This window comes from Meleagris gallopavo, chromosome Z (genome assembly GCF_905368555.1).
Source record: "Meleagris gallopavo chromosome Z, MGAL_WU_HG_1.1, whole genome shotgun sequence".
Taxonomy (NCBI): domain Eukaryota; kingdom Metazoa; phylum Chordata; class Aves; order Galliformes; family Phasianidae; genus Meleagris; species Meleagris gallopavo.
The window spans coordinates 2,394,290-2,403,496 of NC_139435.1; positions in this window are offsets into that span (position 1 = coordinate 2,394,290).

Genomic DNA, 9,207 nt, shown 5'->3' on the forward strand with positions numbered 1-9,207 from the left:
GCTGGAGGGCTCCCGGAGCTCAGGGAAGAGGATGCTGCTGGGCTCCCAGGGACTGCGCTTCCTCCCCTTCGGTACTAAACACCCGAACTCTTACACCGCTTTACACCCTCCCCGTGTTCCCATCTTAAACCTTTGTGCAAATATTTCCAGAGCTGGGACGCGGAAATGTGGCAATGTGTTAAAATTAACACAGAATCGTAGAACGGTTAAGGTTGGAGGAGACTTTAAAGGGAATTGAGCTCTGATCCCTGCCATGGGCTGGTTGCCCCTCACTCAACCAGAACGTCCAGCCTGGACGTGGATGCCAACAGAGATGGGGCAAATTCACTTTTCCAGGCCCTTACCCTCTGGGTAAACATTTCTTCCTAACGTCTGACCCAAATCTCCCCTCTTCAGGTTTAAAGCTGGTCCTCCTCCTGCTTGTAAACTCCCTTAGTTGCTCTCCAAATGCCTGCAAAGGAGAAGGGCTTTCTATTTTCCTAGAGTTGTTGGAGGAGGCTCTGAGTACCTCACTGTAATTGGCTGCAGCGTGGACCTTTCGCTGCCCTGCAGGGAAACCTGAGGGCATGAGACAGAAACAGTAAATGAGGAACCTGCACCCCGACATCAAAAGTTCCTTGCCTTTTCTGCCTTCTGCATTTTTCTTCGTGTGCTATTTGATTTTATCTTTTTGTGAGGTGAGCTTTTTGGTGCTGTCTCACAAGTCCTTGGCACAGAGGATCTCAGTGGATTGATGTAAAAGAGTAAGGGGGAAGTCCGTGCTCAAAACGTACTTTTCAGTGTAAGGAGTAGTTGCAGCTGACTCCTTTCCCTCCTCGATGTTATACTCTAGCATCTCTGGTAAATCAATGCATTCCTCGGCACCCTGCATGCTGTTAGAGTTGCATCTTGCCTAGGTTAAGTGGCTTGCTGAACCTTTGTTTTTAAAAAGAGACAGCAGGAATACCTTCATCTTCTCTCTCACTCTTTTCAGCAGACAAATTTCATTGAGTTCTGCCATACACATAGTCTTTGCTTATTAAAAACTCTGGCAATGCAATGTGTGCAAGCAAGAAACCATCTCTGCTATCCAACCTCTTATTTCCACTAAGCCAATGCTTGTGCTTGTAGCTGTTTATAAATATCTGAAGAGAGATGGGAGACAAATGGTGGAAGCTAGCCTCTTCTTGATGGTGTGTAGCAACAGGACAAGGAGCAATGGCCTAAAACTTGAACATAGGAATTTTCATAATAACACACAGAAAACTTATTTATGATAAGGGTTTTGGAGCACTGGCACAGGCAGCCCAGAGAGGTTGTGGAATCTCCTTCTATGGAGATATTCAAGACCAGTCTGGATGCTGACCTGTGCAATCTATTGTAGGGCACCTGCTTTAGCAGAGTGTTGGACTCAATGATCTCTTGAAGTCTCTTCCAACCCTTTTGATTCTGTGATTCTGTGCAGATTTGGTGAACAGGTAAGCAGGGGAAGGCTCTTTGTTACAAAACCTATTCTGCAAACAGTAGGTTTTCCTCTCAGGCTGTGATTTAGACTTTCTGGTAGGCACTGGATCAGAGCAAAGTAAAATGGACATCATTTTCTTGTTCTTTACTCCTGTAAAATGCTTGTTGGACCAGATTCATGGAGAGCCAGAGAGTTTGACTCAATTTTCTCCTTGTGTAGTATCAGTGGGATTGTTTACCAAGTTTCAGGAAAATTCACTGTGAGTGATTCTACTTACAAATCCATCTTTCAGAGCAGTATTTTGCCATGGCATACACAAAGCCATCTTGATTTTCAAGGATGGTTGAGGTTGGGTATGAGGAAATGATCCTAGTCTTCTTCTGTTGATGCTGTATGATTCATCTGTTATCTGCGGATTTTTCTTCCAGTTTTGTGCTTAAGTAACATCTAAGAAAGTTGCTTCTGGTCTAGCATCAAAACCAGTGTGCCTTCCATATTCATAGAATCATTGAATCATTAGGTTGGAAAAGGCCTCCAAGGTCCCCAAACCCAACCCCAACCCATCCCTACTATGCCCACTGTCCATGTCCCCAAGTGCCATATCTCCAGAGTTCTTGAACCTCCCCAGGGATGGAGACTCTACCACATCTCTGGGCAGCCTCTGCCAGTGCCCTGCCACACTTTTTGAGAAGTTCTTCCTAATATACAATATACATTTGGTCCCAGAGACTGTGGATAGTCCTCACACCACTCAAGGACCAAATTGGAGCCATTTCTTCCCCCCCTCCGTCCCTTTGAATCTTAATTCCAGTTCCAATGTTTTCTACTTTGACTACTCCAGCAGCATCTACGAGTCCTGCCCCTAATCCTTCAAGTGTGTCAGTCTGCACACATTCTTATGATTTGTCAGATCTGGCACCCTTCCCTGAAGGGATTGGGCCTATGAAGTAGCTAGGAGGTGAGACTGGGAACCCAGAGGAATTTTCCTTCCTTCTAGTTTCTACTGTCAGGGACACGTAAAAGGTAGGTCATGCTGAGCTTCTCAGAGCTGCTATGGGCTCTGCCATGCATCCCTTTGGTCCTCAAACTAACAGCAAAGTACCTAGAGTGCAAGGAAAGTGCAAGGGGAGGGAGGTATGAAGGGCATCAAGCCAGGAGCTGTTCCTGTAGGCGACACTGATCCTGAATCTTGGCACCAAGTGAACAAGTAGAACACGGTCATCACTACGTCAAGCTTCCACTGATCCAATTTGAAAGTCTTGCAGGTTCACTCACTTGCCTGTGGTATTTGCTTAGCCTATTTCAAATGCTCCTGACCTGAGAAATTCTCCTGCTTGCCATATCGTCACTGCTATGTTTTGGGCTGTTCCACTGCCAAAGCTGTGGCAGTGAATTGATGAGCAGTTATGGGCTGCTGGTGAGCCCCTGTCACCTCTGCTAAATGTCAGCTACAGAAAGTCAGGTGTGTACTAGGATACTTCTCACCTAACAGGTAATTGCTGTAGGAAAAACAGCTTCTATCTGAATATGGACAGAACGTCACGGATGGAAGAAGAAATAGCATCTCACCGTTAGTGTGTCTGTTGATTTCTACAAGTTCACATATTGAGATGGAGAACATCTCATTTCTCAGACCAATGTGTTTCTTTCCCCTTTCAAAGCTCCATGCTCTGAGCGGCAAGAACTGGGCTTGGAATGCACGTATTCAGGCAGGAACATGGTTTATTCAACCTCGCCCATACCAATAGGACAAAAATTATATAAAAGAATGAGCCTGAGGCTATGAGAGCACAGACACTCACCTTCTCTGAGCAGCACTAGAGCTCAGAATAATACAAGCTTTTATTACAGACTTGCAGATGTTAAAGTGGGATTGCCTCATCTCAGCATAGGCCATCACCGTATTACCTGCATTGTTTTCACCAATTTCTTCCTGAACTTTATTCCAAAACCTGAACCTGACATAGCATCAAGTTACCATGAATGGTAGGGAGGAGTGAGGGAGGGCAAGTGCCCACGAGCCCTCCAAGGGAAAACCTGGAAAGAAAGGTGAGGTGTGGACGTCAGTTCAAGCTGTTGAGGTAATAAATGAGGCATTCTGATGAGCTGCACCCAAAAGCAATGTTCTTTGACAGCCTTGACCTGGTTGTCCCAGGGTTGCCTTCTGGACTGGACAGGCAGAAGAAGTGGGCCCATGTGAACCTAATGAGGTTCAATAAGGCCAAGTCCAAGGAGTTGCACTTGCGCCGGGGCAATCCCAGGTGTTTATGGGGAAGATCTCCTTGAGAGCAGCCCTGTGGAGAAGGACCTGGGGGTCTTGGTGGATGAGAAACTGGACATGAGCCAGCAGTGTGTGCTTGCAGCCCGGAAGGCCAACTGTGTTCTGGGCTGCATTAAAAAAGGGGTGGCCAGCAGGGAGAGGGAGGTGATTGTCCCCCTCTACTCAGCTCTTCTGCAGCACCGTGTCCAGCCTGGGGCCCCCAGCACAGGAAGGACGTGGAGCTCTTGGAGAGGGTCCAGAGGAGGGCACTGAGATGATCAGAGGGCTGGAGCAGCTCTCCTGTGAGGAAAGGTTGAGGGAATTGGGCTTGTTCAGCTTGGAGAAGGGAAGGCTCTGGGGAGACCTCATTGTGGCCTTCCAGTACTTGAAGGGAACGTATAAACAGGAGGGGGAATGGCTGTTTATGAGGGTAGATAGTGATAGGACAAGGGGGAATGGTGTTAAACTGAGACAGGGGAGGTTTAGTTTAGATATTCGGAGGAAGTTTTTCACACAGAGAGTGGTGACACACTGGAACAGGTTGCCCAAGGAGGTTGTGGATGCTCCATCCCTGGAGGCATTCAAGGCTCTGGGCAGCCTGGTCTGCTGGTTGGTGACCCTGCACATAGCAGGGGCTTGGAACTGGATGAGCATTTTGGTCCTTTTCAATTCAGGCTATTCTATGATTCTATAATTCACTGCAGTTAAATCTGAAGGCGAGTGACAGGCAAGAGGCACATGACCAACCAAGACCAGCTCCTTCCTAGCTGATACTGGAATAAAGTGAGATGAAGGTAGCACCTTCACTTGTCCTTATGGTACAACCTGTTCCAGAAGAAAAAATCATTTTTACTATATATATCAGATGTTTCCTAGATGGCAAGATGAAGATGGGGTTGCGTTGCTGCTTTATTTGGAGTTATTGTTCTACAGTGCAGTTTGCTGAGAGGTTCTGATATTTTAACTGGTGTAGACAACATAGTTAAATAGAACATTGTAGTAAAATGTTACTGCCTGTGTGTTTATTCTTTGCCTTCACCTCAGGAAACATTTCTGGTAGCAAATAGAACATATAGCAGCAACAAATGGCAGTTTTCAGCATTTCTCCAGCATGCTTCCTGCCTTCAGACAATGACTCTTACTAATATCTATATTGGTAGGTGTCCAAGGCTGGTGGTTTCTCTTTCTGTGCTGTTCATAGTGGGATCTGCCAGGTGGGAAGGTCCCAGCAATGGAGTGCCAATAAGAGGCATGTGAGCTGTAGCGTGTATAAGAATTTGCTCTTGCTTCTTTTGATCTTGATACCAGAGAAGTGTTCCCAAAGGCCAGTGCTAACACTTTCAGGACAATGTAACCTTTAGTTAATTGCTCAATTGCCATAACCTTGCATGGTGCTTTAGACACCAAATGAGATAAGGTCCCTGCCCAGGGGAGCTTGCACTCATTTAGCATGATGCATTACAGCTCTGACTCCTGGAATGAAGATCAGAAGCTGATAACAGGGAGAAGTGCTTTGAAGAATTCATTGTTCTCATCAGTTCTCACCACAGTGGGGTTGGAGCAAACAATGGATCAATTTGCATTGCTTCATACACCCTACAAGCCAACGACATACAAGTGGCTGTTGACTCACCAGTAGGACCTTGCTGGAAGTTTGGTGTTCCTGTCAAGGCAAGATTAGAAAGCAAGGTTGCACCAGAAGAGGCAACACAGAACACAGTGGAGAGGTTGAGACACCACAGTTGGAAACAGAGATGAAAAAGAGAGGCATCTTGGGGCTGGTCCCAAGTCATCAGGTGGACCTTTTGATTAAGGCAATTCTCTCTTCTCCAATCCTGAACCCTCTTTCTGTTGCTTGATTTTAGGCCATGGTCCTTCCTTGCCTTAAAGTGATTGACTTAAAGCACAATAGGATGGAGTAAGGGCATAAGGGAATGAAATTTTGTCATGCTATAAATAAATAGAATGCTGGTATTTGGAAGCTGGAAACTGGGTATAGCTGGTGGGGAGGAGAAACTGCTGGTTAGGAGTAGTTCTGATGAATGGAAAGAGGAGTTATGGCATGTGAGGTAGGCGGGTTTAGCACAGATTTCATATGACATCCACAGAGACCTTTCTAAGTCAACTGGAGAGGCTCCACAGTCCCCAAAGACTGAAGGTAAACTCCTTAGATTTCCACAATCTACTGGAGCAGGTATGAGCTTACCAGTGTATGTTTGAAGATTACTGTGTCTCTTCCTAGCATGTCTTTAAGTGAAAAATACGTGGCCCTGTGATTCCTCATATTGTACTTTCCAACATTAAGAAGGGAAAGGAAGTTGTTCATTTTGTTAGGGATCTGGGTGATTAACACTGTCCACAGATGTGCTCTGAAGGAATAAACTGTATGTGGCCGTCATGCAGAGGTGCTTTGATCTAGCCCATGTTGGTGTAACAGTCACCTTCTTCAGGCAAAAAGCATTACCTACTCTGTAACAGATAACTGTACTGTGGAAAGGTTAGCCCGTGGCTTAGTATGGAGGGGAAGAACAGTCGCATGCCTTCTCTGAGGTGCCATTATTCATTTCCCTGTCGGGCTTCATTATGTTGAATAACGAGGTCTTTAGCCCTATTTCTGTTTGAGCGTGTAAGTGATTCTCAGTTACCATTTGAATGCTTTTGGATGTTTTCCCAGAAGAATTTACATCCTGGAAGGCTTTGTGACATGCGTGAAAGCACCTGTCTTCTCCAGCATTGGTGTAGTTACTTCCCACATCACCAGGAGACATTTGGCAAAGTGTTTTAGAAGAGCACGTGTCTGGAGGCAGAGCATTTTGGGTGGATTTTGTCCATTGCTTGCTTCATGTAAAAGCATGGGTTACAAATAGCCATCATTCTTTGAAAGGACAATGGGACAAATGAGCTTGCAGAACTTGCCAGTGTGATTATCCATTACAGGCAAATGGCTCCCTCTGACCTCCTTAGCTTTATTACGCAAATCTCCAACACACGAGTTAGCGGCCTCCTCTGGGAGCAGGAAGTTGTAAGGACAATGTGCCTCCTGCATGACATTCTTGCTGACATTCCTCTTCTGATACTGTAGACTTCAAACCCCCTTGGCGTGCTATGTGCTTCTAGCTTGAAGGACAGATTGGATTTGCATGATTGGTCGATGTGAGTCCTGTGAATTCCTGCTTGTTTGCAGAACTGCCACCCTGGGAGGCAGCAGTGCTTACAGCTGCAATTTTCAGCTGTGCTGGATGGGAGGTGATAGGTGGCATGACTTGCTGTGAAGGATCAGTTCACGTGATCCTAGCAGAGTTTGGGCTGGAGCTATGAAGACTGCAAAACTTCTCTAGCAGCTGCTGCTCTTGATCCCTTCTTGGACATGACAAAAGTTTGCTGAAGATGAGGCCATTTCAGCTTCCAGGAGGCATCAACCAAGGAAAAGGCTTTTCTTTTTGAATTTTCATATATTAAAATAAATTTAAAAGCTTACTGTAATCAGTGGAGATGGTCTGAATGTCTCAGGCTAACTCATTTCTCAAGCACACTGATGAGCTTATTTCCATGTGTCCCTGTCCCACCTTGCATCTCACTCCATATGCAAACATCTCAGGGTTAAGAAGAGTTTCCCTTTTTTGCTCCGTTCCTGTTATTCTGCTCTTAACCCTCTACACAAATTCCAGCTTCTGTTGTTTGGTATGTTGATGAGCATTTGATCTTCTGAAGCTAATTAAGTTCTTCTTTCTTTGCATTGTATCAGCTTTCATATTTGGCTTAATTAAAAAAAATATGTATATGTATATATGGCAAACTCATCCAAAAACTGTATCATTCTTGTTTGGCTAAATGCAATCCCTAAACTTTAATGTAGAATTCCCACACTGAATTGGATGGACCAGGCTGCTGCAGTGCTGCATGGATGCTCTCTTTCATAAATCCAATTTTGTCTTTTCCAATGAAACTAATGTACTCAAACAGTATCTTCCATGTCACGTGAATGAAGAGTCATCAAACAATATGTAACCTGTCTGCATGAGTATCTCTGTAATAGTTCTCTTGCCGTCCTGGCCCTCTGGTACCTGGAAGGAGCGAGTGTCTGGTCATACATCTTTCACCATTCAGAAATGAAAAGTTGTTCCTTTGGGTGTTTTGGGAGAGAAATGAATGGTATGTATATCTACCAAGCTGCAGAATGCAGCAAGGGTTGAGTGAGTGCCAGAATGAGTCCTGCTCGTGGACAGACAGGTGGACACTGCTAAGCAGGAGCACTGTACCCTGGGCTGCATCCAAAATAGCTTGAACAGCAGGCCCAACCATGGTGTGGTACAAGATGCACTCTTGCAGAAGCAGTTTCTTTCTTGTTTTGATGAGGAGCAATAATGAAGAGTTGAAGAATGAAGGGGTAAAAGATTTAGAAATGTAGAGAAGAGATCATCCAGAAGCTGATTGGAAAAAAATATGATGTGTTCAGAGGGAAGAAAAGCCAAAAGAAGTAAAACAGGGAAGGAAAACGAAAAAGGCTGTCTCTGTTTGGAAGACCAAGGTTAAAGCAGCTGTCCTCTGCAATAGGGGGAAGCAAGAGAAGAAAGTGAAACTGAATGTAAAAATGTGTGAAAACAGCAGAAGTTATGAGGAGATGGAGCTCATAGAAATGATGAATCAAAGGGAAGATGGTGTAGAACTGGGAGTGTTCAATGAAAATTGCATAGCAACTCCAGGTATAGAAAACTTCCATATTTTCTTGCCCTGCAGATGACAGAAGCTCCCAAGAAAATCTTGAAAATGTGATTACTCAAAACTCAAATGTTCAGGCTTACACTTAACAGGTATTATTTTTAATGCATACGTACTGCTCATACCAAGTAGCTTTACTACTGTATTTATACATCACTTTTTCCTTGTTTGTAAATAACCTTATTCCTCTTTGAATCCAGCTACCAGTGGCTTGCCAATACAAACCCATCCATCATACCTTTGTGTGGGCAGTAAGTTTTAGTGTCTAAAGCAGTGTTTTAGAGGTGGAGAAAATAGTAAGAAAAATATGCTTCTCTTTCCAAACTTTTGCAAAACTAACATCTGGTTGCAAGAAGATTCATGTCAGGAGAGCCAGATGTCACACAGGTTAGCTATATTTATCATCACTAAGAAAAGCTCATCAACATGTTTTATCCTTACTAAAAGATATTCTGCATTGGAACTTTTTAGGGACGTGGATAGCAGGCATTGTGGTGTTGGGTTGACTGTTGGACTTGGTAATCTTAGTGGTGTTTCCCAAGCTTAATGACTCTATGATTCTAGGACAGGTAATAAGATGATCGCATTTTCATAGAGTAGCAATGAAGAGGTCTTAGATGCCCCTTGAAAGTCCCGTTTGTGTTTTAATGTCTGTCTGCAAAGAAATCAGCACTGTATTTGTTCCCCTATGTACAATCGAACCCCAACATATTTTATGAGTATGCAATTCAATTTTTTTAAAAAGAGTAATAGAGAAGGATGCCTTTTTGCACTGCATTTTATC